Source organism: Octodon degus, unplaced genomic scaffold (genome assembly GCF_000260255.1).
Source record: "Octodon degus isolate 3935 unplaced genomic scaffold, OctDeg1.0 scaffold00515, whole genome shotgun sequence".
Taxonomy (NCBI): Eukaryota; Metazoa; Chordata; class Mammalia; order Rodentia; family Octodontidae; genus Octodon; species Octodon degus.
The window spans coordinates 20163-26934 of record NW_004525091.1 but is presented as its reverse complement, the minus strand read 5'-3'; positions in this window follow the sequence as shown (position 1 = coordinate 26934).

Here is a 6772-nt window from a genome sequence, read left to right as displayed (position 1 = left end):
ATAAGTCCAAAATCTTACCATATACAACCTTGAAGCAGGACAGTCCCACAATATTCCTTTTCCTGTCTCTTGCTTTCATTCACCACCCCCTTCTTCTTGGACAACCACCTACCTGAGAGACATCATAGCAGCAACTGGCATGTCATAACAAGCAGCCCATATTCAGAAGACCAAAATGACAGCCTCTCCAAGCATGAAACTACTATTACAGATTACCATCTGCAGTGCAGTAGTTCAGTTTACAAGTATCAGTATATATAGTTAGTCAGAGTGAGAATTAAGCTTATTGTTATCACCATACAACCTAGGGTGTTAAGCTTAACCTCACTATCTGTCTGAATATCAAACATCTTAGACATAACATAGAACAGGTATTTTTCATCAAGTATTGATATGTTAAACTTTAAGTCCCTATAGAATATGATGAAAAAACATTTAAAAATTAGAATATATTTTTTAAAATACACATAAATATTTACATAATTTTTATGTTTACATATAAGTGCAAAAATCTAACCATATACAACCTTGAAGCAGGAGAGTCCCACAATATACCTTTTCCTATCATTTGCCTTCATTCACCACCCCCTTCTTTTTGAAAAGTCATCTACTCAAGAAACAACACAGTAGCAACTGGCATGTCATGACAAGCAGCCACTATTCAGAAGACTGGAATGATAAGCACTCCAAGCATGAAAGTGCTATTACAGATTACCATCTTCAGTGCAGTTGCTTAGTTCACAGGAATCAGTATATATAGTTAGTCAGGGTGAGAAACTTTCCAATTAACTGTTACATTCAAAAACCTTGTGGACATTCTCAGGATCATTGCCTTGCCCATCTTCTACATATAACTGTATGGCTTGACATTGTCATGTTTCTTAGCTCTTCTCCTTTCCCTATCTTGATTAGTAAGTCCTCGAGATCCTGATTTCCTTCTACTTGTATTATACTTTTCTCTTTGTATTTACTTTTGAGTTCTTATACTAGGAAAACTATATGATATTTACACATGTGTGTTTGTTTTTTTTCACTTATGAGCGTATGTTCAAGTGGCATCCACTTCAATATTAAGGCTTGGAGTTATCATTCTTAATAGTTGAAAAATACAGTATTGTACAAAAATACCACATCTTTTTCAACCATTCCTCAGCTGATGGGCATCTTGGTTACTTCCAAGATTTGGCTATCAAAAATTGTGTAGTTTCTGATCTCATTCGTTGAGTTCTCATCATTTTGGTCCCTCTCTTGAACATCTTTCAGTAGTCTGTGTAGGGTTGAATTTGTCATCATGAAATTCTTTAACTGTTCTTTGTCATGGAAGTATTTCACTTCTCCATCAAACTTGAAAGAGTGTTTTGCAGGGTATAGTAATCTGGGCTGGAATTTGTTTTCATAGAGGACTTGAAGTAATGTGATCCATGCTCTTCATGTCTTCATAGTTTGTGAAGAGAAGTCGGCTGTAATTCTGATGGGTTTTCCTTTAAATGTGATCTGCTTCTTTTCTAGTGGCTTTCAGGATATTCTTCTTGGGCTGAATTTCTCAGTGTGTTTTTATTTGGGTTGAGGTTACTTGGTGATCTGCATGCTTCAGTTACGTGAATATCAAATTGTTTCCTCATATTTGAGAAGTTTTCTGCTATTACTTCTGCCCATATTTTTTTAATGTCGTTTGTGTTGACTCCTTCTTTCTCATTGATGCATATTAGTCTCATATTGTTCATCTTTCCATCGTCTTGCAGGTGAAGGATTATTTTTTCCTGCATCCTAGTTGCTTTTAAGAGATCCTTTCTTATCTTTTCACTAGCTACACCAGCATCTTCAAGATCTGAAACTCTGTCTTCACTTTCACTTAAACGGTTTTGCAAGCTTGTGATTGAGATTTTAATTTCCTCTATATATCTTGACTCTGCTTCATGCGATCTATTTCTTTCCTGTATTGCTCATTCAAGGAGTCCGTCATTTTTCTAATCTCCTCTATTTTGTTATCAATGTCTTTTTTAAAAGCAGTTATAAATTCTTTTACTGCAGTGTTTTTTTCAGATTGATTTCCTCCCTATGTTTCTGTAGTTGATTCTTTACTTCAGATGCTATGAGTTCTGAGAATTCTTGTTTTATATCAAAAACATAAATAGACTCTGAGATCCTCTATAACTTTCTGCTGTTGCTTATTTACTATTGATGCAATTAATTTGTACATTTGAGCTGAGCTAGTAAAAAAGAAATCCGCTCTGAGTTCCTCTATGACTTTCTGCTGTTGCTTATTTACTATCGACAATAATAATTCATACATTTGAGCTGAGCTAGTGTCCTCTGCACTTGTTCGGGGTGGGCATTGGGTTTCCTCCATAAGTTTCTGCATTTGATTCTTTACTGCAGATGTTTTTAATTCAGGGATTTCTTTTTTCATTTCCAATCTGAGCTCTTATATACCTTTCTACAGCTGCTTCTTTATTTCAGAAGGCATTGATTCATTGCTTTCAGTTGTGTGATTCCCAATTTGTTCTGTGTTAGTGTCCTCTGCACTTGTTATGGGTGGGTTTAGGTTCTGAGATTGCATTTTGCTCCTTCTCATTGTCATTTTGTGTAGCTCTGTTTTGTGACCTTTGTTGTAGATCTTTGTTGCAGTTATAGCCTTAGCACCTACTGAAGTTCAGGTGTAGATCTACAACGTTTGGATTTATCCAGCTGTGCCTGGCTTGGGTCTGGCTGCTGTGCTCATGTCCTTCCTGTTGCTGCCCTAGAGGTGAACCTATTGTGCCCCTCTGGCAAGATGTTCTGCTCCTGGACTACCTGGGTAGTTCTCTCCCCTACACTCTCTGCCGGCATTGCAGCTGCAGGGTTTCACCTCATTCCTGTATGCCAGGCCTGATCTGAGTCTGGAGGGGACAATTTGGAGTAGTGGGTAGAGGCAGCTCTCCCACACCCTCAGCAGTCCTGGACTAGGAATTGATCTGGGGGTTCCCAGAACGTGACAAAAATTCCTACTCTATGGGTGGAGTGTGGGGTGCTACTACGGAGTGATGGAGGTGGCATTCCAAGGGGGTAAAAGAGGATGTCACCCACGCTGCACCTGGACTGGGACCAGTAGGTCCCACCAGCACAGGATGGCCAGAAGTTCTCCCAAACACAGAAGCTCTCACCAGGTCTGGGCTTTGACTGGATCTGGGGCTTCCTGGAACCCGGCAGAAATTCCTACTCGACGGGCAGGGTAGGGGACGTGCTGCGGAGTGGTGGGGGGCATCCCAAAGGGGTGGAAATTGGTCTCACCCATGTTGCTTCTGGGATGGAACCAGTAGGTCCCACTTGCACAGGGCAGCAGGAACTCTCCCACACACTCACCGGGCCTGGGCTAGGACTGGGTCTTTCTTTGACTTCTTTAGTTAGACTAATTGCAAGTATTTCATTTTCCTCGGTGCTATTTTAAAAGGTATTGCTACCATAATTTCCCTCTCAGTGTGTTTGTTATCTGTGTAGAGGAATGCTATTTACTTTTGGGTATTAACTTTATGACCTCTATGTTACTGAATTTCTGTATTAATTCTAGTTGCTTCTTGATGGAGATTTTTGGTTCTTCCAAGGAAAGTATCATGTCATCTGCAAATGATAATTTAAATTCTTCTTTATCTATTCTATTCCTTTTATTTCTTTCTCTTGTCTAATGGCTCTAGCTAATGATTTCAGAACTATATTGACTAGGAGTGGTGATCGAGAACTTCCTTGCCTTGTACCAGATCTAAGAGTAAAACATTTCAGTTTTTCGCATTTAAAATTATGGTAGCCATGGAGTTTTCAAAAATGGCTTTCACTACATTGAAGTAGAGACCATCTATTCCAATTTTCTGTAGGACTTTGAAATTTAATGAATGTTGGACTTTATCAAAAACTTTTTTTGCATCAATTGAGATGATCATGTGGTTTTGAGTTTTCGCTCTATTGATATAGTGTATTACATTGACAGATTTTCGAATATTAAACCATCCTTGCTTCCCTGGGATGAATCCGACGAAGTCATGGTATATGAGCTTGATGATTTCTGTATTTATGCTATTTGCTAGAATTTTATTGAGGATTATGGCATCTATGTTCATCAGGGAGATTGGCCTGTAGTTCTTTTTCTTAGTTGCGTCTTTTTCTGGTTTTGGTATCAGTATAATACTTTCCTCCAGGAATGATTTTTGGAGGATTGTATCCTTTTCAATTTCATGGAAGAGTTTGAGGAATATAGGGACTACATATTCTGTAAATGTCTTGTAGCATTCAGCTGTGAATCCAACCGGACCTGGACTTTCTTTCTCGGTAGGTTTTCTATTAGATCTCATAGTTCATTGGCTCTTATTGGGCTATTGACAGAGTTTATCTCTTATCGACTCAGTTGTGGAAATTTGTACCTTTCCAGGAGTCTGTTCATTCTTTCTGTGTCTTCTATTGTGTGAGAGTAAAGATTCTTAAAGTAGCTGTTGATATTCTTCGGAATTTCCACCAGCTCTGTGGTAATTACACCCTTTTCATTCCTTATTGTTTGTATTTGAATTTTTTCTGTCCTCTGTTTGATGAGGTTAGCTAGGGGCTTATCAAGTTTATTTAATCTTTCAAAGAACTAGGTTTTTGCTTTTTTAATTCTATGAATTATTCTCTTTGTCTCAGTTGAATTAATTTCTGCTCTAATCTTTATGATATCCTCCCGTCTTTGGGCTCTGGGTTTGGTTTGCTCTTCCTTTTCTAGTTGTTGAAGGTGTAACATTAGGGTAGTTATTTGTTCCCATTCTGTTTTCCTAATGTGTGAGTTCACAGCTATGAATTTCCCTCTGAGAACTGCTTTAATTGTATCCCATAAATTACGATAAGTTGTGCTTGAATTTTCATTGAATTGTAGATATTGTTGAACTTCTTCTTTAATTTCATCTGTGACCCATTAGATGCTAAGAAGGATGTCATTTCCTTTCCATGGATTTAAGGTTTTTTCTGGTTTCCTTAGCCATTTATTTCACGTTTCATTGCACAGCCATCAGATAATATGCATGGAATAATTTCTGTTTCCTTGCATACACTTAAGCATGACCTATGGACCAGTGTGTGGTCTATTTTAGAAAATGAGCCATGTGCAGCTGAGAAAAATGTGTATTCAGCTGTGTTTGGGTAGAACACTCTGTACGTGTCCATCAAGTCTATTTGTTTCAAGCTCTGGTTCAGTTGTTATTTATTTGCTAATTTTTTGTCTGGTTGACCTATATTTTTGGGTAAAGGGGGTGTTAAGGTCTCGTGTTAAGATTGTGGTATTGGACTCCGCAGCACCTCCCCCACCATGCCCACTGAATAGGAATTTCTGCCGCGTTCAGGAAACCCCCAGACCCAGTCCTAGTCCAGGACCGGTGAGTGTGTGGGAGAGAATCCTACTACCCTGCGCGGGCAAGACCAGTCCCAGCCCAGGTGCAGCGTGGGACAGACCCTCTCCCACCCTTGGGACGCCTCCCAACACTCCGCAGCAACTGTGCCACCCACCCACCGAGTAGGAAATTCTGCCCAGATCCGGGAATCCCCAGAGCGAGGCCTAGCCCAGGTCCGGTGAGTGTGTGGGAGAGCTTCCTGCTAACCTGCGCTTGCGGAACCACTCGCAGCCCAGGTGCAGCGTAAGCCAGACTCTTTCCACCCCTTGAGACAACCCCCACGACTCCGCAGCACCTCCCCCACCCCACCCACCTAGTAGGAATTTCTGCCGTGTTCCAGGAACCCCCAGAATCAGTCGTAGCCCAGACCCAGTGAGCGTGAGGGAGAGCTTCCTCTCCCCCTATTCCACCACGTCGCCTCCAGGAAGAGCTTAGGTCTGGCATACATACCTCGGGTGTAACCCTGCAGCTGCAATCCCTACACAGATTGTAGAGGATAGATCCACCCAGCTAGTCCAGGAGCAGAACATCTTGCCACAGGGGCACAACAGCTTCACCCTCAAGGGCAGCACCACGAAGGAGCTGAGCACAGCAGCCAGACCCAAGCCAGACACAGCTGCGTAAGTCCAAACTTTGTAGAGGTGCACCTGCATTTCAGTACTTAAGGTCCTCTATGAAAGCAAATTCCAGCCCAGACAACTATACCCTGCAAAACGCTCTTTCAAGTTTTATGGAGAAGTGAAATACTTCCATGACAAAGAACAGCTAAAGAATTTCGCGATGACGAAGCCAACCTTACACAGGCTACTGAAAGATGTTCTAGAGAGGGACCAAAACTATCAAAACTCCACGAATGAGATCAGAAGCAACCAACTACATAGGGCAGGCAACAAAACACAGGAGAAAAAGGAATAAATGATAACAGGTAAATAACATGGCAACCATAAGTTAATACATCTCAATTCTAACTATCAACGTGAAAGGACTCAATTCACCAATTAATAGAAATAGACTGGCACAGTGGATTAGGAAACAAAATCCAACAATATGCTGTATACAAGAAACACATTTAACTCATAAAGACATTCATAGGATGACAGTCAAAGGATGGAGCACAATACTACATGCCTCAGCACCTCAGAAAAAAGCAGGGGTAGCAATCCTACTCTCAGACAGTCTCAACTTCAAACAAACAATGATCAAGCTAAATAAAGAAGGCCACTATATACTTGTTAGAGGAAAAATGCAAGAGGAAGAAGTAACACTCATAAATATGTATGCACCAAACACGGGAAAACCCACCTATATAAAGGAAATCGTAATGGACATGAAAGATCTACTATCCAATACCACAATTTTAACAGGAGACCTTAACACACCCTTAT